This window comes from Magallana gigas, chromosome 1 (genome assembly GCF_963853765.1).
Source record: "Magallana gigas chromosome 1, xbMagGiga1.1, whole genome shotgun sequence".
Classification (NCBI taxonomy): Eukaryota; Metazoa; Mollusca; class Bivalvia; order Ostreida; family Ostreidae; genus Magallana; species Magallana gigas.
The window spans coordinates 1,516,535-1,540,718 of NC_088853.1; the positions used below are offsets into that span (position 1 = coordinate 1,516,535).

The 24,184-nt window shown below is 35.0% G+C and overlaps 1 long non-coding RNA gene across 1 annotated transcript in view; it reads right to left on the reverse strand.

Annotated features, from left to right (window-relative positions):
• LOC136273009 (uncharacterized) overlaps positions 1 to 24,184 on the reverse strand; it is a 60,125-nt gene that overhangs the window by 34,872 nt on the left and 1,069 nt on the right. The window contains exon 2 of the long non-coding RNA XR_010711131.1: positions 23,398 to 23,472. This is a non-coding gene — a long non-coding RNA (uncharacterized lncRNA). The remainder of the gene's footprint in view (positions 1 to 23,397; positions 23,473 to 24,184) is intronic.

Sequence of the window (24,184 nt, forward strand, 5' to 3'; positions counted from 1 at the left end):
ATCTATTCATAAACCTCCTGGTAAGAACATAACCATTGCACCTTAGTACAGTAGGCTAAACATATGTTCACCTAAGAAAACCATATTATCTTATGCATGATACCCTAGCTTATTGATAATGTCCTCTGAGAGAAACATAATAATTGTACAATAGTACACTAGGCTATTGATGTGAATCACTAAGAACAAATTCCTATCATCCAATGACACCAACATGGCATTTCATAATAACATCTTAGGCAATGATACAGTTCACTAGGATTAACACAACAGTTTTCAATAAGTAATCTAGCCTTTTGATCAAATGTCATTGGAAGAGCTACCAATTGTACAACAGTAAATCAGTCAATTGATACCGTCTAATCAGAGCAACACGTAAGTTACACATGTTACACAATACGATTCACACTGTCCTTTGAGAGCAACATAATAGTAATACATCAGAACCCTAAGCCACCGATATGGTCAACTGAGACCAACACAACATTATTCTAAAGAACCATCCAATTGGTAGCTATACTAAAAGCAACTGAACAGTTGTACAATCCAGTTTCATAACAGTACTCAAGGCAAATGATGATGCAGTTGATACCAAGTATCCAATGCTATTGGTACGGTCTACTAAGAACAACAAAACAGTCATACATTCGTACCCGACACAATTCAAACTTTCCACTGAGAGCAACCCAACAACTTAGCACCTATTTACCTGGTATTATTCAGTACACTGACCTATGAATACTGTCTATTGAGTGAAATAAAACAGCTTTACATTAGTATTTTTTGTCTATTGATAATGTCACTGAGAGAAACTTAACATCAATAGTGGTACCTAAGGCAATTGGTAGTCTTCTGAGAGCAACACAACATCTATACATTAATATAACTTGCCTATTAATAAACCTTCTGGTAAGAACATAACCATTGCACCTTAGTACAGTAGGCTAAACATATGTTCACCTAAGAAAACCATATTATCTTATGCATGATACCCTAGCTTATTGATAATGTCCTCTGAGAGAAACATAATAATTGTACAATAGTACACTAGGCTATTGATGTGAATCACTAAGAACAAATTCCTATCATCCAATGAGACCAACATGACATTTCATAATAACATCTTAGGCAATGATACAGTTCACTAGGATTAACACAACAGTTTTCAATAAGTAATCTAGCCTTTTGATCAAATGTCATTGGAAGAGCTACCAATTGTACAACAGTAACTCAGTCAATTGATACCGTCTAATCAGGGAAACACGTAAGTTACACATATGTTACACAATACGATTCACACTGTCCTTTGAGAGCAACATAATAGTAATACATCAGAACCCTAAACCATCGATATGGTCAACTGAGACCAACACAACATTATTCTAAAGAACCAAACCAATTGGTAGCTATACTAATAGCAACTGAACAGTTGTACAATCCAGTTTCATAACAGTTCTCAAGGCAAATGATGATGCAGTTGATACCAAGTATCCAATGCTATTGGTACGGTCTACTAAGAACAACAAAACAGTCATACATTCGTACCCAACACAATTCAAACTTTCCACTGAGAGCAACCCAACAACTTAGCACCTATTTACCTGGTATTAATCAGTACACTGACTTATGAATACTGTCTATTGAGTGAAATAAAACAGCTACACATTAGTATTTTTTGTCTATTGATAATGTCACTGAGAGAAACTTAACATCAATAGTGGTACCTAAGGCAATTGGTAGTCTTCTGAGAGCAACACAACATCTATACATTAATATAACTTGTCTATTCATAAACCTCCTGGTAAGAACATAACCATTGCACCTTAGTACAGTAGGCTAAACATATGTTCACCTAAGAAAACCATATTACCTGATGCATGATACCCTAGCTTATTGATAATGTCCTCTGAGAGAAACATAATAATTGTACAATAGTACACTAGGCTATTGATGTGAATCACTAAGAACAAATTCCTATCATCCAATGAGACCAACATGACATTTCATAATAACATCTTAGGCAATGATACAGTTCACTAGGATTAACACAACAGTTTTCAATAAGTAATCTAGCCTTTTGATCAAATGTCATTGGAAGAGCTACCAATTGTACAATAGTAACTCAGGCAATTGATACCATCTAATCAGAGAAACACGTAAGATACACATGTTACACAATACGATTCACACTGTCCTTTGAGAGCAACATAATAGTAATACATCAGAACCCTAAACCATCGATATGGTCAACTGAGACCAACACAACATTATTCTAAAGAACCAAACCAATTGGTAGCTATACTAATAGCAACTGAACAGTTGTACAATCCAGTTTCATAACAGTTCTCAAGGCAAATGATGATGCAGTTGATACCAAGTATCCAATGCTATTGGTACGGTCTACTAAGAACAACAAAACAGTCATACATTCGTACCCAACACAATTCAAACTTTCCACTGAGAGCAACCCAACAACTTAGCACCTATTTACCTGGTATTAATCAGTACACTGACTTATGAATACTGTCTATTGAGTGAAATAAAACAGCTACACATTAGTATTTTTTGTCTATTGATAATGTCACTGAGAGAAACTTAACATCAATAGTGGTACCTAAGGCAATTGGTAGTCTTCTGAGAGCAACACAACATCTATACATTAATATAACTTGTCTATTCATAAACCTCCTGGTAAGAACATAACCATTGCACCTTAGTACAGTAGGCTAAACATATGTTCACCTAAGAAAACCATATTACCTGATGCATGATACCCTAGCTTATTGATAATGTCCTCTGAGAGAAACATAATAATTGTACAATAGTACACTAGGCTATTGATGTGAATCACTAAGAACAAATTCCTATCATCCAATGAGACCAACATGACATTTCATAATAACATCTTAGGCAATGATACAGTTCACTAGGATTAACACAACAGTTTTCAATAAGTAATCTAGCCTTTTGATCAAATGTCATTGGAAGAGCTACCAATTGTACAATAGTAACTCGGGCAATTGATACCATTTAATCAGAGAAACACGTAAGATACACATGTTACACAATACGATTCACACTGTCCTTTGAGAGCAACATAATAGTAATACATCAGAACCCTAAACCATCGATATGGTCAACTGAGACCAACACAACATTATTCTAAAGAACCAAACCAATTGGTAGCTATACTAATAGCAACTGAACAGTTGTACAATCTAGTTTCATAACAGTTCTCAAGGCAAATGATGATGCAGTTGATACCAAGTATCCAATGCTATTGGTACGGTCTACTAAGAACAACAAAACAGTCATACATTCGTACCCAACACAATTCAAACTTTCCACTGAGAGCAACCCAACAACTTAGCACCTATTGACCTGGTATTAATCAGTACACTGACCTATGAATACTGTCTATTGAGTGAAATAAAACAGCTTTACATTAGTATTTTTTGTCTATTGATAATGTCACTGAGAGAAACTTAACATCAATAGTGGTACCTAAGGCAATTGGTAGTCTTCTGAGAGCAACACAACATCTATACATTAATATAACTTGTCTATTCATAAACCTCCTGGTAAGAACATAACCATTGCACCTTAGTACAGTAGGCTAAACATATGTTCACCTAAGAAAACCATATTATCTTATGCATGATACCCTAGCTTATTGATAATGTCCTCTGAGAGAAACATAATAATTGTACAATAGTACACTAGGCTATTGATGTGAATCACTAAGAACAAATTCCTATCATCCAATGACACCAACATGGCATTTCATAATAACATCTTAGGCAATGATACAGTTCACTAGGATTAAAACTACAGTTTTCAATAAGTAATCTAGCCTTTTGATCAAATGTCATTGGAAGAGCTACCAATTGTACAACAGTAAATCAGTCAATTGATACCGTCTAATCAGAGCAACACGTAAGTTACACATGTTACACAATACGATTCACACTGTCCTTTGAGAGCAACATAATAGTAATACATCAGAACCCTAAGCCACCGATATGGTCAACTGAGACCAACACAACATTATTCTAAAGAACCAAACCAATTGGTAGCTATACTAAAAGCAACTGAACAGTTGTACAATCCAGTTTCATAACAGTACTCAAGGCAAATGATGATGCAGTTGATACCAAGTATCCAATGCTATTGGTACGGTCTACTAAGAACAACAAAACAGTCATACATTCGTACCCGACACAATTCAAACTTTCCACTGAGAGCAACCCAACAACTTAGCACCTATTTACCTGGTATTATTCAGTACACTGACCTATGAATACTGTCTATTGAGTGAAATAAAACAGCTTTACATTAGTATTTTTTGTCTATTGATAATGTCACTGAGAGAAACTTAACATCAATAGTGGTACCTAAGGCAATTGGTAGTCTTCTGAGAGCAACACAACATCTATACATTAATATAACTTGCCTATTCATAAACCTTCTGGTAAGAACATAACCATTGCACCTTAGTACAGTAGGCTAAACATATGTTCACCTAAGAAAACCATATTATCTTATGCATGATACCCTAGCTTATTGATAATGTCCTCTGAGAGAAACATAATAATTGTACAATAGTACACTAGGCTATTGATGTGAATCACTAAGAACAAATTCCTATCATCCAATGACACCAACATGGCATTTCATAATAACATCTTAGGCAATGATACAGTTCACTAGGATTAACACAACAGTTTTCAATAAGTAATCTAGCCTTTTGATCAAATGTCATTGGAAGAGCTACCAATTGTACAACAGTAACTCAGTCAATTGATACCGTCTAATCAGGGAAACACGTAAGTTACACATATGTTACACAATACGATTCACACTGTCCTTTGAGAGCAACATAATAGTAATACATCAGAACCCTAAACCATCGATATGGTCAACTGAGACCAACACAACATTATTCTAAAGAACCAAACCAATTGGTAGCTATACTAATAGCAACTGAACAGTTGTACAATCCAGTTTCATAACAGTTCTCAAGGCAAATGATGATGCAGTTGATACCAAGTATCCAATGCTATTGGTACGGTCTACTAAGAACAACAAAACAGTCATACATTCGTACCCAACACAATTCAAACTTTCCATTGAGAGCAACCCAACAACTTAGCACCTATTTACCTGGTATTAATCAGTACACTGACTTATGAATACTGTCTATTGAGTGAAATAAAACAGCTACACATTAGTATTTTTTGTCTATTGATAATGTCACTGAGAGAAACTTAACATCAATAGTGGTACCTAAGGCAATTGGTAGTCTTCTGAGAGCAACACAACATCTATACATTAATATAACTTGTCTATTCATAAACCTCCTGGTAAGAACATAACCATTGCACCTTAGTACAGTAGGCTAAACATATGTTCACCTAAGAAAACCATATTATCTGATGCATGATACCCTAGCTTATTGATAATGTCCTCTGAGAGAAACATAATAATTGTACAATAGTACACTAGGCTATTGATGTGAATCACTAAGAACAAATTCCTATCATCCAATGAGACCAACATAACATTTCATAATAACATCTTAGGCAATGATACAGTTCACTAGGATTAACACAACAGTTTTCAATAAGTAATCTAGCCTTTTGATCAAATGTCATTGGAAGAGCTACCAATTGTACAATAGTAACTCAGGCAATTGATACCATCTAATCAGAGAAACACGTAAGATACACATGTTACACAATACGATTCACACTGTCCTTTGAGAGCAACATAATAGTAATACATCAGAACCCTAAACCATCGATATGGTCAACTGAGACCAACACAACATTATTCTAAAGAACCAAACCAATTGGTAGCTATACTAATAGCAACTGAACAGTTGTACAATCCAGTTTCATAACAGTTCTCAAGGCAAATGATGATGCAGTTGATACCAAGTATCCAATGCTATTGGTACGGTCTACTAAGAACAACAAAACAGTCATACATTCGTACCCAACACAATTCAAACTTTCCACTCAGAGCAACCCAACAACTTAGCACCTATTTACCTGGTATTAATCAGTACACTGACCTATGAATACTGTCTATTGAGTGAAATAAAACAGCTTTACATTAGTATTTTTTGTCTATTGATAATGTCACTGAGAGAAACTTAACATCAATAGTGGTACCTAAGGCAATTGGTAGTCTTCTGAGAGCAACACAACATCTATACATTAATATAACTTGTCTATTCATAAACCTCCTGGTAAGAACATAACCATTGCACCTTAGTACAGTAGGCTAAACATATGTTCACCTAAGAAAACCATATTATCTTATGCATGATACCCTAGCTTATTGATAATGTCCTCTGAGAGAAACATAATAATTGTACAATAGTACACTAGGCTATTGATGTGAATCACTAAGAACAAATTCCTATCATCCAAAGACACCAACCTGGCATTTCATAATAACATCTTAGGCAATGATACAGTTCACTAGGATTAACACAACAGTTTTCAATAAGTAATCTAGCCTTTTGATCAAATGTCATTGGAAGAGCTACCAATTGTACAACAGTAAATCAGTCAATTGATACCAGAGCAACACGTAAGTTACACATGTTACACAATACGATTCACACTGTCCTTTGAGAGCAACATAATAGTAATACATCAGAACCCTAAGCCACCGATATGGTCAACTGAGACCAACACAACATTATTCTAATTAAAAGAACCAAACCAATTGGTAGCTATACTAAAAGCAACTGAACAGTTGTACAATCCAGTTTCATAACAGTACTCAAGGCAAATGATGATGCAGTTGATACCAAGTATCCAATGCTATTGGTACGGTCTACTAAGAACAACAAAACAGTCATACATTCGTACCCGACACAATTCAAACTTTCCACTGAGAGCAACCCAACAACTTAGCACCTATTTACCTGGTATTATTCAGTACACTGACCTATGAATACTGTCTATTGAGTGAAATAAAACAGCTTTACATTAGTATTTTTTGTCTATTGATAATGTCACTGAGAGAAACTTAACATCAATAGTGGTACCTAAGGCAATTGGTAGTCTTCTGAGAGCAACACAACATCTATACATTAATATAACTTGCCTATTCATAAACCTTCTGGTAAGAACATAACCATTGCACCTTAGTACAGTAGGCTAAACATATGTTCACCTAAGAAAACCATATTATCTTATGCATGATACCCTAGCTTATTGATAATGTCCTCTGAGAGAAACATAATAATTGTACAATAGTACACTAGGCTATTGATGTGAATCACTAAGAACAAATTCCTATCATCCAATGAGACCAACATGGCATTTCATAATAACATCTTAGGCAATGATACAGTTCACTAGGATTAACACAACAGTTTTCAATAAGTAATCTAGCCTTTTGATCAAATGTCATTGGAAGAGCTACCAATTGTACAACAGTAACTCAGTCAATTGATACCGTCTAATCAGGGAAACACGTAAGTTACACATATGTTACACAATACGATTCACACTGTCCTTTGAGAGCAACATAATAGTAATACATCAGAACCCTAAGCCACCGATATGGTCAACTGAGACCAACACAACATTATTCTAATTAAAAGAACCAAACCAATTGGTAGCTATACTAAAAGCAACTGAACAGTTGTACAATCCAGTTTCATAACAGTACTCAAGGCAAATGATGATGCAGTTGATACCAAGTATCCAATGCTATTGGTACGGTCTACTAAGAACAACAAAACAGTCATACATTCGTACCCGACACAATTCAAACTTTCCACTGAGAGCAACCCAACAACTTAGCACCTATTTACCTGGTATTATTCAGTACACTGACCTATGAATACTGTCTATTGAGTGAAATAAAACAGCTTTACATTAGTATTTTTTGTCTATTGATAATGTCACTGAGAGAAACTTAACATCAATAGTGGTACCTAAGGCAATTGGTAGTCTTCTGAGAGCAACACAACATCTATACATTAATATAACTTGCCTATTCATAAACCTTCTGGTAAGAACATAACCATTGCACCTTAGTACAGTAGGCTAAACATATGTTCACCTAAGAAAACCATATTATCTTATGCATGATACCCTAGCTTATTGATAATGTCCTCTGAGAGAAACATAATAATTGTACAATAGTACACTAGGCTATTGATGTGAATCACTAAGAACAAATTCCTATCATCCAATGACACCAACATGGCATTTCATAATAACATCTTAGGCAATGATACAGTTCACTAGGATTAACACAACAGTTTTCAATAAGTAATCTAGCCTTTTGATCAAATGTCATTGGAAGAGCTACCAATTGTACAACAGTAACTCAGTCAATTGATACCGTCTAATCAGGGAAACACGTAAGTTACACATATGTTACACAATACGATTCACACTGTCCTTTGAGAGCAACATAATAGTAATACATCAGAACCCTAAACCATCGATATGGTCAACTGAGACCAACACAACATTATTCTAAAGAACCAAACCAATTGGTAGCTATACTAAAAGCAACTGAACAGTTGTACAATCCAGTTTCATAACAGTTCTCAAGGCAAATGATGATGCAGTTGATACCAAGTATCCAATACTATTGGTACGGTCTACTAAGAACAACAAAACAGTCATACATTCGTACCCGACACAATTCAAACTTTCCACTGAGAGCAACCCAACAACTTAGCACCTATTTCCCTGGTATTAATCAGTACACTGACCTATGAATACTGTCTATTGAGTGAAATAAAACAGCTACACATTAGTATTTTTTGTCTATTGATAATGTCACTGAGAGAAACTTAACATCAATAGTGGTACCTAAGGCAATTGGTAGTCTTCTGAGAGCAACACAACATCTATACATTAATATAACTTGTCTATTCATAAACCTCCTGGTAAGAACATAACCATTGCACCTTAGTACAGTAGGCTAAACATATGTTCACCTAAGAAAACCATATTATCTTATGCATGATACCCTAGCTTATTGATAATGTCCTCTGAGAGAAACATAATAATTGTACAATAGTACACTAGGCTATTGATGTGAATCACTAAGAACAAATTCCTATCATCCAATGACACCAACATGGCATTTCATAATAACATCTTAGGCAATGATACAGTTCACTAGGATTAACACAACAGTTTTCAATAAGTAATCTAGCCTTTTGATCAAATGTCATTGGAAGAGCTACCAATTGTACAACAGTAACTCAGTCAATTGATACCGTCTAATCAGGGAAACACGTAAGTTACACATATGTTACACAATACGATTCACACTGTCCTTTGAGAGCAACATAATAGTAATACATCAGAACCCTAAGCCATCGATATGGTCAACTGAGACCAACACAACATTATTCTAAAGAACCAAACCAATTGGTAGCTATACTAAAAGCAACTGAACAGTTGTACAATCCAGTTTCATAACAGTTCTCAAGGCAAATGATGATGCAGTTGATACCAAGTATCTAATACTATTGGTACGGTCTACTAAGAACAACAAAACAGTCATACATTCGTACCCGACACAATTCAAACTTTCCACTGAGAGCAACCCAACAACTTAGCACCTATTTACCTGGTATTAATCAGTACACTGACTTATGAATACTGTCTATTGAGTGAAATAAAACAGCTACACATTAGTATTTTTTGTCTATTGATAATGTCACTGAGAGAAACTTAACATCAATAGTGGTACCTAAGGCAATTGGTAGTCTTCTGAGAGCAACACAACATCTATACATTAATATAACTTGTCTATTCATAAACCTCCTGGTAAGAACATAACCATTGCACCTTAGTACAGTAGGCTAAACATATGTTCACCTAAGAAAACCATATTATCTTATGCATGATACCCTAGCTTATTGATAGTGTCCTCTGAGAGAAACATAATAATTGTACAATAGTACACTAGGCTATTGATGTGAATCACTAAGAACAAATTCCTATCATCCAATGAGACCAACATGGCATTTCATAATAACATCTTAGGCAATGATACAGTTCACTAGGATTAACACAACAGTTTTCAATAAGTAATCTAGCCTTTTGATCAAATGTCATTGGAAGAGCTACCAATTGTACAACAGTAAATCAGTCAATTGATACCGTCTAATCAGAGCAACACGTAAGTTACACATGTTACACAATACGATTCACACTGTCCTTTGAGAGCAACATAATAGTAATACATCAGAACCCTAAGCCATCGATATGGTCAACTGAGAGCAACACAACATTATTCTAAAGAACCAAACCAATTGGTAGCTATACTAATAGCAACTGAACAGTTGTACAATCCAGTTTCATAACAGTTCTCAAGGCAAATGATGATGCAGTTGATACCAAGTTAAGTATCCAATGCTATTGGTACGGTCTACTAAGAACAACAAAAGAGTCATACATTCGTACCCGACACAATTCAAACTTTCCACTGAGAGCAACCCAACAACTTAGCACCTATTTCCCTGGTATTAATCAGTACACTGACTTATGAATACTGTCTATTGAGTGAAATAAAACAGCTACACATTAGTATTTTTTGTCTATTGATAATGTCACTGAGAGAAACTTAACATCAATAGTGGTACCTAAGGCAATTGGTAGTCTTCTGAGAGAAACACAACATCTATACATTAATATAACTTGTCTATTCATAAACCTCCTGGTAAGAACATAACCATTGCACCTTAGTACAGTAGGCTAAACATATGTTCACCTAAGAAAACCATATTATCTTATGCATGATACCCTAGCTTATTGATAATGTCCTCTGAGAGAAACATAATAATTGTACAATAGTACACTAGGCTATTGATGTGAATCACTAAGAACAAATTCCTATCATCCAATGACACCAACATGGCATTTCATAATAACATCTTAGGCAATGATACAGTTCACTAGGATTAACACAACAGTTTTCAATAAGTAATCTAGCCTTTTGATCAAATGTCATTGGAAGAGCTACCAATTGTACAACAGTAACTCAGTCAATTGATACCGTCTAATCAGGGAAACACGTAAGTTACACATATGTTACACAATACGATTCACACTGTCCTTTGAGAGCAACATAATAGTAATACATCAGAACCCTAAGCCATCGATATGGTCAACTGAGACCAACACAACATTATTCTAAAGAACCAAACCAATTGGTAGCTATACTAAAAGCAACTGAACAGTTGTACAATCCAGTTTCATAACAGTTCTCAAGGCAAATGATGATGCAGTTGATACCAAGTATCCAATACTATTGGTACGGTCTACTAAGAACAACAAAACAGTCATACATTCGTACCCGACACAATTCAAACTTTCCACTGAGAGCAACCCAACAACTTAGCACCTATTTCCCTGGTATTAATCAGTACACTGACTTATGAATACTGTCTATTGAGTGAAATAAAACAGCTACACATTAGTATTTTTTGTCTATTGATAATGTCACTGAGAGAAACTTAACATCAATAGTGGTACCTAAGGCAATTGGTAGTCTTCTCAGAGCAACACAACATCTATACATTAATATAACTTGTCTATTCATAAACCTCCTGGTAAGAACATAACCATTGCACCTTAGTACAGTAGGCTAAACATATGTTCACCTAAGAAAACCATATTATCTTATGCATGATACCCTAGCTTATTGATAATGTCCTCTGAGAGAAACATAATAATTGTACAATAGTACACTAGGCTATTGATGTGAATCACTAAGAACAAATTCCTATCATCCAATGAGACCAACATGGCATTTCATAATAACATCTTAGGCAATGATACAGTTCACTAGGATTAACACAACAGTTTTCAATAAGTAATCTAGCCTTTTGATCAAATGTCATTGGAAGAGCTACCAATTGTACAACAGTAACTCAGTCAATTGATACCGTCTAATCAGGGAAACACGTAAGTTACACATATGTTACACAATACGATTCACACTGTCCTTTGAGAGCAACATAATAGTAATACATCAGAACCCTAAGCCATCGATATGGTCAACTGAGACCAACACAACATTATTCTAAAGAACCAAACCAATTGGTAGCTATAGTAATAGCAACTGAACAGTTGTACAATCCAGTTTCATAACAGTTCTCAAGGCAAATGATGATGCAGTTGATACCAAGTATCCAATGCTATTGGTACGGTCTACTAAGAACAACAAAACAGTCATACATTCGTACCCGACACAATTCAAACTTTCCACTGAGAGCAACCCAACAACTTAGCACCTATTTCCCTGGTATTAATCAGTACACTGACTTATGAATACTGTCTATTGAGTGAAATAAAACAGCTACACATTAGTATTTTTTGTCTATTGATAATGTCACTGAGAGAAACTTAACATCAATAGTGGTACCTAAGGCAATTGGTAGTCTTCTGAGAGCAACACAACATCTATACATTAATATAACTTGTCTATTCATAAACCTCCTGGTAAGAACATAACCATTGCACCTTAGTACAGTAGGCTAAACATATGTTCACCTAAGAAAACCATATTATCTTATGCATGATACCCTAGCTTATTGATAATGTCCTCTGAGAGAAACATAATAATTGTACAATAGTACACTAGGCTATTGATGTGAATCACTAAGAACAAATTCCTATCATCCAATGAGACCAACATGGCATTTCATAATAACATCTTAGGCAATGATACAGTTCACTAGGATTAACACAACAGTTTTCAATAAGTAATCTAGCCTTTTGATCAAATGTCATTGGAAGAGCTACCAATTGTACAACAGTAACTCAGTCAATTGATACCGTCTAATCAGGGAAACACGTAAGTTACACATATGTTACACAATACGATTCACACTGTCCTTTGAGAGCAACATAATAGTAATACATCAGAACCCTAAGCCATCGATATGGTCAACTGAGACCAACACAACATTATTCTAAAGAACCAAACCAATTGGTAGCTATACTAAAAGCAACTGAACAGTTGTACAATCCAGTTTCATAACAGTTCTCAAGGCAAATGATGATGCAGTTGATACCAAGTATCCAATACTATTGGTACGGTCTACTAAGAACAACAAAACAGTCATACATTCGTACCCGACACAATTCAAACTTTCCACTGAGAGCAACCCAACAACTTAGCACCTATTTCCCTGGTATTAATCAGTACACTGACTTATGAATACTGTCTATTGAGTGAAATAAAACAGCTACACATTAGTATTTTTTGTCTATTGATAATGTCACTGAGAGAAACTTAACATCAATAGTGGTACCTAAGGCAATTGGTAGTCTTCTGAGAGCAACACAACATCTATACATTAATATAACTTGTCTATTCATAAACCTCCTGGTAAGAACATAACCATTGCACCTTAGTACAGTAGGCTAAACATATGTTCACCTAAGAAAACCATATTATCTTATGCATGATACCCTAGCTTATTGATAATGTCCTCTGAGAGAAACATAATAATTGTACAATAGTACACTAGGCTATTGATGTGAATCACTAAGAACAAATTCCTATCATCCAATGAGACCAACATGGCATTTCATAATAACATCTTAGGCAATGATACAGTTCACTAGGATTAACACAACAGTTTTCAATAAGTAATCTAGCCTTTTGATCAAATGTCATTGGAAGAGCTACCAATTGTACAACAGTAACTCAGTCAATTGATACCGTCTAATCAGAGCAACACGTAAGTTACACATGTTACACAATACGATTCACACTGTCCTTTGAGAGCAACATAATAGTAATACATCAGAACCCTAAGCCATCGATATGGTCAACTGAGACCAACACAACATTATTCTAAAGAACCAAACCAATTGGTAGCTATACTAAAAGCAACTGAACAGTTGTACAATCCAGTTTCATAACAGTTCTCAAGGCAAATGATGATGCAGTTGATACCAAGTATCCAATGCTATTGGTACGGTCTACTAAGAACAACAAAACAGTCATACATTCGTACCCGACACAATTCAAACTTTCCACTGAGAGCAACCCAACAACTTAGCACCTATTTACCTGGTATTATTCAGTACACTGACCTATGAATACTGTCTATTGAGTGAAATAAAACAGCTACACATTAGTATTTTTTGTCTATTGATAATGTCACTGAGAGAAACTTAACATCAATAGTGGTACCTAAGGCAATTGGTAGTCTTCTGAGAGCAACACAACATCTATACATTAATATAACTTGCCTATTCATAAACCTTCTGGTAAGAACATAACCATTCCACCTTAGTACAGTAGGCTAAACATATGTTCACCTAAGAAAACCATATTATCTTATGCATGATACCCTAGCTTATTGATAATGTCCTCTGAGAGAAACATAATAATTGTACAATAGTACACTAGGTTATTGATGTGAATCACTAAGAACAAATTCCTATCATCCAATGACACCAACATGGCATTTCATAATAACATCTTAGGCAATGATACAGTTCACTAGGATTAACACAACAGTTTTCAATAAGTAATCTAGCCTTTTGATCAAATGTCATTGGAAGAGCTACCAATTGTACAACAGTAACTCAGGCAATTGATACCGTCTAATCAGAGCAACACGTAAGTTACACATGTTACACAATACGATTCACACTGTCCTTTGAGAGCAACATAATAGTAATACATCAGAACCCTAAGCCATCGATATGGTCAACTGAGACCAACACAACATTATTCTAAAGAACCAAACCAATTGGTAGCTATAGTAAAAGCAACTGAACAGTTGTACAATCCAGTTTCATAACAGTACTCAAGGCAAATGATGATGCAGTTGATACCAAGTATCCAATGCTATTGGTACGGTCTACTAAGAACAACAAAACAGTCATACATTCGTACCCGACACAATTCAAACTTTCCACTGAGAGCAACCCAACAACTTAGCACCTATTTCCCTGGTATTAATCAGTACACTGACTTATGAATACTGTCTATTGAGTGAAATAAAACAGCTACACATTAGTATTTTTTGTCTATTGATAATGTCACTGAGAGAAACTTAACATCAATAGTGGTACCTAAGGCAATTGGTAGTCTTCTGAGAGCAACACAACATCTATACATTAATATAACTTGTCTATTCATAAACCTCCTGGTAAGAACATAACCATTGCACCCTAGTACAGTAGGCTAAACATATGTTCACCTAAGAAAACCATATTATCTTATGCATGATACCCTAGCTTATTGATAATGTCCTCTGAGAGAAACATAATAATTGTACAATAGTACACTAGGCTATTGATGTGAATCACTAAGAACAAATTCCTATCATCCAATGAGACCAACATGACATTTCATAATAACATCTTAGGCAATGATACAGTTCACTAGGATTAACACAACAGTTTTCAATAAGTAATCTAGCCTTTTGATCAAATGTCATTGGAAGAGCTACCAATTGTACAACAGTAACTCAGTCAATTGATACCGTCTAATCAGAGCAACACGTAAGTTACACATGTTACACAATACGATTCACACTGTCCTTTGAGAGCAACATAATAGTAATACATCAGAACCCTAAACCATCGATATGGTCAACTGAGAGCAACACAACATTATTCTAAAGAACCAAACCAATTGGTAGCTATACTAAAAGCAACTGAACAGTTGTACAATCCAGTTTCATAACAGTACTCAAGGCAAATGATGATGCAGTTGATACCAAGTATCCAATGCTATTGGTACGGTCTACTAAGAACAACAAAACAGTCATACATTCGTACCCGACACAATTCAAACTTTCCACTGAGAGCAACCCAACAACTTAGCACCTATTTACCTGGTATTAATCAGTACACTGACTTATGAATACTGTCTATTGAGTGAAATAAAACAGCTACACATTAGTATTTTTTGTCTATTGATAATGTCACTGAGAGAAACTTAACATCAATAGTGGTACCTAAGGCAATTGGTAGTCTTCTCAGAGCAACACAACATCTATAAATTAATATAACTTGTCTATTCATAAACCTCCTGGTAAGAACATAACCATTGCACCTTAGTACAGTAGGCTAAACATATGTTCACCTAAGAAAACCATATTATCTTATGCATGATACCCTAGCTTATTGATAATGTCCTCTGAGAGAAACATAATAATTGTACAATAGTACACTAGGCTATTGATGTGAATCACTAAGAACATATTCCTATCATCCAATGAGACCAACATGGCATTTCATAATAACATCTTAGGCAATGATACAGTTCACTAGGATTAACACAACAGTTTTCAATAAGTAATCTAGCCTTTTGATCAAATGTCATTGGAAGAGCTACCAATTGTACAACAGTAACTCAGTCAATTGATACCGTCTAATCAGGGAAACACGTAAGTTACACATATGTTACACAATACGATTCACACTGTCCTTTGAGAGCAACATAATAGTAATACATCAGAACCCTAAGCCATCGCTATGGTCAACTGAGACCAACACAACATTATTCTAAAGAACCAAACCAATTGGTAGCTATACTAAAAGCAACTGAACAGTTGTACAATCCAGTTTCATAACAGTTCTCAAGGCAAATGATGATGCAGTTGATACCAAGTATCCAATGCTATTGGTACGGTCTACTAAGAACAACAAAACAGTCATACATTCGTACCCGACACAATTCAAACTTTCCACTGAGAGCAACCCAACAACTTAGCACCTATTTACCTGGTATTAATCAGTACACTGACTTATGAATACTGTCTATTGAGTGAAATAAAACAGCTACACATTAGTATTTTTTGTCTATTGATAATGTCACTGAGAGAAACTTAACATCAATAGTGGTACCTAAGGCAATTGGTAGTCTTCTGAGAGCAACACAACATCTATACATTAATATAACTTGTCTATTCATAAACCTACTGGTAAGAACATAACCATTGCACCTTAGTACAGTTGGCTAAACATATGTTCACCTAAGAAAACCATATTATCTTATGCATGATACCCTAGCTTATTGATAATGTCCTCTGAGAGAAACATAATAATTGTACAATAGTACACTAGGCTATTGATGTGAATCACTAAGAACAAATTCCTATCATCCAATGAGACCAACATGACATTTCATAATAACATCTTAGGCAATGATACAGTTCACTAGGATTAACACAACAGTTTTCAATAAGTAATCTAGCCTTTTGATCAAATGTCATTGGAAGAGCTACCAATTGTACAACAGTAACTCAGTCAATTGATACCGTCTAATCAGAGCAACACGTAAGTTACACATGTTACACAATACGATTCACACTGTCCTTTGAGAGCAACATAATAGTAATACATCAGAACCCTAAACCATCGATATGGTCAACTGAGAGCAACACAACATTATTCTAAAGAACCAAACCAATTGGTAGCTATAGTAATAGCAACTGAACAGTTGTACAATCCAGTTTCATAACAGTTCTCAAGGCAAATGATGATGCAGTTGATACCAAGTATCCAATGCTATTGGTACGGTCTACTAAGAACAACAAAACAGTCATACATTCGTACCCGACACAATTCAAACTTTCCACTGAGAGCAACCCAACAACTTAGCACCTATTTACCTGGTATTAATCAGTACACTGACTTATGAATACTGTCTATTGAGTGAAATAAAACAGCTACACATTAGTATTTTTTGTCTATTGATAATGTCACTGAGAGAAACTTAACATCAATAGTGGTACCTAAGGCAATTGGTAGTCTTCTGAGAGCAACACAACATCTATACATTAATATAACTTGTCTATTCATAAACCTCCTGGTAAGAACATAACCATTGCACCTTAGTACAGTAGGCTAAACATATGTTCACCTAAGAAAACCATATTATCTTATGCATGATACCCTAGCTTATTGATAATGTCCTCTGAGAGAAACATAATAATTGTACAATAGTACACTAGGCTATTGATGTGAATCATTAAGAACAAATTCCTATCATCCAATGAGACCAACATGGCATTTCATAATAACATCTTAGGCAATGATACAGTTCACTAGGATTAACACAACAGTTTTCAATAAGTAATCTAACCTTTTGATCAAATGTCATTGGAAGAGCTACCAATTGTACAACAGTAACTCAGTCAATTGATACCGTCTAATCAGGGAAACACGTAAGTTACACATATGTTACACAATACGATTCACACTGTCCTTTGAGAGCAACATAATAGTAATACATCAGAACCCTAAGCCATCGATATGGTCAACTGAGACCAACACAACATTATTCTAAAGAACCAAACCAATTGGTAGCTATACTAAAAGCAACTGAACAGTTGTACAATCCAGTTTCATAACAGTTCTCAAGGCAAATGATGATGCAGTTGATACCAAGTATCCAATGCTATTGGTACGGTCTACTAAGAACAACAAAACAGTCATACATTCGTACCCGACACAATTCAAACTTTCCACTGAGAGCAACCCAACAACTTAGCACCTATTTACCTGGTATTAATCAGTACACTGACTTATGAATACTGTCTATTGAGTGAAATAAAACAGCTACACATTAGTATTTTTTGTCTATTGATAATGTCACTGAGAGAAACTTAACATCAATAGTGGTACCTAAGGCAATTGGTAGTCTTCTGAGAGCAACACAACATCTATACATTAATATAACTTGTCTATTCATAAACCTACTGGTAAGAACATAACCATTGCACCTTAGTACAGTAGGCTAAACATATGTTCACCTAAGAAAACCATATTATCTTATGCATGATACCCTAGCTTATTGATAATGTCCTCTGAGAGAAACATAATAATTGTACAATAGTACACTAGGCTATTGATGTGAATCACTAAGAACAAATTCCTATCATCCAATGAGACCAACATGGCATTTCATAATAACATCTTAGGCAATGATACAGTTCACTAGGATTAACACAACAGTTTTCAATAAGTAATCTAGCCTTTTGATCAAATGTCATTGGAAGAGCTACCAATTGTACAACAGTAACTCAGTCAATTGATACCGTCTAATCAGAGCAACACGTAAGTTACACATGTTACACAATACGATTCACACTGTCCTTTGAGAGCAACATAATAGTAATACATCAGAACCCTAAGCCATCGATATGGTCAACTGAGACCAACACAACATTATTCTAAAGAACCAAACCAATTGGTAGCTATAGTAATAGCAACTGAACAGTTGTACAATCCAGTTTCATAACAGTTCTCAAGGCAAATGATGATGCAGTTGATACCAAGTATCCAATGCTATTGGTACGGTCTACTAAGAACAACAAAACAGTCATACATTCGTACCCGACACAATTCAAACTTTCCACTGAGAGCAACCCAACAACTTAGCACCTATTTACCTGGTATTAATCAGTACACTGACTTATGAATACTGTCTATTGAGTGAAATAAAACAGCTACACATTAGTATTTTTTGTCTATTGATAATGTCACTGAGAGAAACTTAACATCAATAGTGGTACCTAAGGCAATTGGTAGTCTTCTGAGAGCAACACAACATCTATACATTAATATAACTTGTCTATTCATAAACCTCCTGGTAAGAACATAACCATTGCACCTTAGTACAGTAGGCTAAACATATGTTCACCTAAGAAAACCATATTATCTTATGCATGATACCCTAGCTTATTGATAATGTCCTCTGAGAGAAACATAATAATTGTACAATAGTACACTAGGCTATTGATGTGAATCACTAAGAACAAATTCCTATCATCCAATGAGACCAACATGGCATTTCATAATAACATCTTAGGCAATGATACAGTTCACTAGGATTAACACAACAGTTTTCAATAAGTAATCTAGCCTTTTGATCAAATGTCATTGGAAGAGCTACCAATTGTACAACAGTAACTCAGTCAATTGATACCGTCTAATCAGAGCAACACGTAAGTTACACATGTTACACAATACGATTCACACTGTCCTTTGAGAGCAACATAATAGTAATACATCAGAACCCTAAGCCATCGATATGGTCAACTGAGACCAACACAACATTATTCTAAAGAACCAAACCAATTGGTAGCTATACTAAAAGCAACTGAACAGTTGTACAATCCAGTTTCATAACAGTACTCAAAGCAAATGATGATGCAGTTGATACCAAGTATCCAATGCTATTGGTACGGTCTACTAAGAACAACAAAACAGTCATACATTCGTACCCGACACAATTCAAACTTTCCACTGAGAGCAACCCAACAACTTAGCACCTATTTACCTGGTATTATTCAGTACACTGACTTATGAATACTGTCTATTGAGTGAAATAAAACAGCTACACATTAGTATTTTTTGTCTATTGATAATGTCACTGAGAGAAACTTAACATCAATAGTGGTACCTAAGGCAATTGGTAGTCTTCTCAGAGCAACACAACATCTATACATTAATATAACTTGCCTATTCATAAACCTCCTGGTAAGAACATAACCATTCCACCTTAGTACAGTAGGCTAAACATATGTTCACCTAAGAAAACCATATTATCTTATGCATGATACCCTAGCTAATTAATAATGTCCTCTGAGAGAAACATAATAATTGTACAATAGTACACTAGGCTATTGATGTGAATCACTAAGAACAAATTCCTATCATCCAATGAGACCAACATGACATTTCATAATAACATCTTAGGCAATGATACAGTTCACTAGGATTAACACAACAGTTTTCAATAAGTAATCTAGCCTTTTGATCAAATGTCATTGGAAGAGCTACCAATTGTACAACAGTAACTCAGTCAATTGATACCGTCTAATCAGGGAAACACGTAAGTTAAATATAGGTTACACAATACGATTCACAATGTCCTTTGAGAGCAACATAATAGTAATACATCAGAACACTAAGCCATCGATATGGTCAACTGAGACCAACACAACATTATTCTAAAGAACCAAACCAATTGGTAGCTATACTAATAGCAACTGAACAGTTGTACAATCCAGTTTCATAACAGTTCTCAAGGCAAATGATGATGCAGTTGATACCAAGTATCCAATGCTATTGGTACGGTCTACTAAGAACAACAAAACAGTCATACATTCGTACCCGACACAATTCAAACTTTCCACTGAGAGCAACCCAACAACTTAGCACCTATTTACCTGGTATTAATCAGTACACTGACTTATGAATACTGTCTATTGAGTGAAATAAAACAGCTACACATTAGTATTTTTTGTCTATTGATAATGTCACTGAGAGAAACTTAACATCAATAGTGGTACCTAAGGCAATTGGTAGTCTTCTGAGAGCAACACAACATCTATACATTAATATAACTTGTCTATTCATAAACCTTCTGGTAAGAACATAACCATTGCACCTTAGTACAGTAGGCTAAACATATGTTCACCTAAGAAAACCATATTATCTTATGCATGATACCCTAGCTTATTGATAATGTCCTCTGAGAGAAACATAATAATTGTACAATAGTACACTAGGCTATTGATGTGAATCACTAAGAACAAATTCCTATCATCCAATGAGACCAACATGGCATTTCATAATAACATCTTAGGCAATGATACAGTTCACTAGGATTAACACAACAGTTTTCAATAAGTAATCTAGCCTTTTGATCAAATGTCATTGGAAAAGCTACCAATTGTACAATAGTAACTCAGGCAATTGATACCGTCTAATCAGAGCAACACCTAAGTTACACATATGTTACACAATACGATTCACATTGTCCTTTGAGAGCAACATATTAGTAATACATCAGAACCCTAAGCCATCGATATGGTCAACTGAGACCAACACAACATTATTCTAAAGAACCAAACCAATTGGTAGCTATACTGAAAGCAACTGAACAGTTGTACAATCCAGTTTCATAACAGTACTCAAGGCAAATGATGATGCAGTTGATACCAAATATCCAATGCTATTGGTACGGTTTACTAAGAACAACAAAACAGTCATACATTCGTACCCGACACAATTCATACTTTCCACTGAGAGCAACCCAACAACTTAGCACCTATTTACCTGGTATTAATCAGTACACTGACCTATGAATACGGTCTATTGAGTGAAATAAAACAGCTACACATTAGTATTTTTTGTCTATTGATAATGTCACTGAGAGAAACTTAACATCAATAGTGGTACCTAAGGCAATTGGTAGTCTTCTGAGAGCAACACAACATCTATACATAAAGATAACTTGTCTATTCATAAACCTGCTGGTAAGAACATAACCATTGCACCTTAGTACAGTAGGCTAAACATATGTTCACCTAAGAAAACCATATTATGTTATGGTATACTAAGAGCAACAAAACAGTGATTCATTCATACCCGACACAATTTATTTTTTCCACTGAGAGCAACCCAACAGCTATGTACCTGTACTCAGGATATTGAAACTGTCAATAAGGGAGCAACATTATATTTATTAATATGAACTGGTCAATTGCTATAGTCCACTGAGAGCAACTTTACAGCTATATCACTGGTATTCATCAACTGGGCATGAAATATAAACTTTGATAAGACCCCTGGAACAAACCAAGAGGTAAAAGGTATTTTTTATTCGACCATTTGATGCTTTGTAGCGATAACTTTTATATGTGTAGCAGAAAAAAATTCCCTAGGGCAGAAAGTAAAAAAAATTAAAAAAAATGTGTAAAATTGACACATTTCAAACCAAATCAAATTTCAAATCCTATAGAATTTTATGTTTAAAATTAACAAACTTTGAGATGAGGTATAAGTAGTAGAAATTCAGATAAGAAGTTTCATTAAAAAAGCTAGGACAGAACAAATTAGACCCGGTTTCGTTGAGTGATTTTCCCATCGATGAAAATGAAGGGAGGGTAATTGGAGGGTTATAATTTCTTACACCTTTACAAAGACATGAAATCATTAAAAAAGGATGGATACTCTAAGTATTCCGGTCTCTGTAGACTTAGGCAAGACCACAAATGAGCTACATCGTGATGGAAACGAATAAGTGGCATCAACGAAACCTGTATTTTAACAGTTTTATAAAACATACGCTTTTGGAACCCAAGATGGGCGATGATTATAAAAAAAAGCCTCCCTCATCTATTTCATCAACAATAAAAAGGGAAAAAATGCTTCCCTCTCACATCCATTTCTAGAAAAGTTGACCCGAGAACCATTATTTCAACTTTATGTGGCCTTAGTTCATTAACTAAACTCTCAGAGTATTATAAATGAAATAGAATTTACTGTTAAATGCTTTGAGACTAACTTGAGACCAGGAAAATAATGACTTGCTTGGTTTCTAAGAGAGAAAATTAAATATAAGCATACCCACCCCTAAAAACAAATGGGTTTCACAGGTTGAAAAACAAACTCAACACCATCCAGGAAGTTGTATCATTATGCGTGTCTAAAAAAAAAATAGTTCCATTAAATTCAATGTGATCATTCCACTAAAGTGATAGTTTTCCTAGCAAATAAGTCCAGAATCAATACTATAGGCCTAAGATAAGATACCATAAAAAGAAACGAGATATCTGTGATAACCCCTAGTGATACCCGGCTCTAATGTGAAAATACATAAAGGCAAAGTCATCATTTTAACAGGAGGTTGATGTTTGTTTTGTAAAAAAAAAACCAAATCATACCATATAGCATGTCTAAAAAAAGAGTGTGACAAAATTTCAAGCAGCTCTGATGAATAGTTGCTGAGAAATCTCTGATGACTATTTGTTTGAAATGTAAGGCTACAAATAAATAAAGGTGTCATTTAACAGGAAGTTGACATCTCATTAGTACAAAAATGAATCCCACCATAAGGCATGCCTAAGCAAAAGGTGTGTTAAAATTTCAAGCATCTGCGATAAAAAAAATTGTTAATAATATGGACATACACAGAGAAGGACAGATAGACACACAAGGGTAAACAGTTTACCCCCTCTCCTTCCGAGCGGGGGTATTATTAGTTAATAGTCATGTAGTGACCGGGAACGGGATAATACCTGGTTAGTAAATTTCATACCTGGTGAGGCAAATTTACTAACCAGGTATCATCCCATACCCGGTCACTACATGACTATGTAATGATTATATCTTACCGACTGCCTTTGTGTTAATGACAT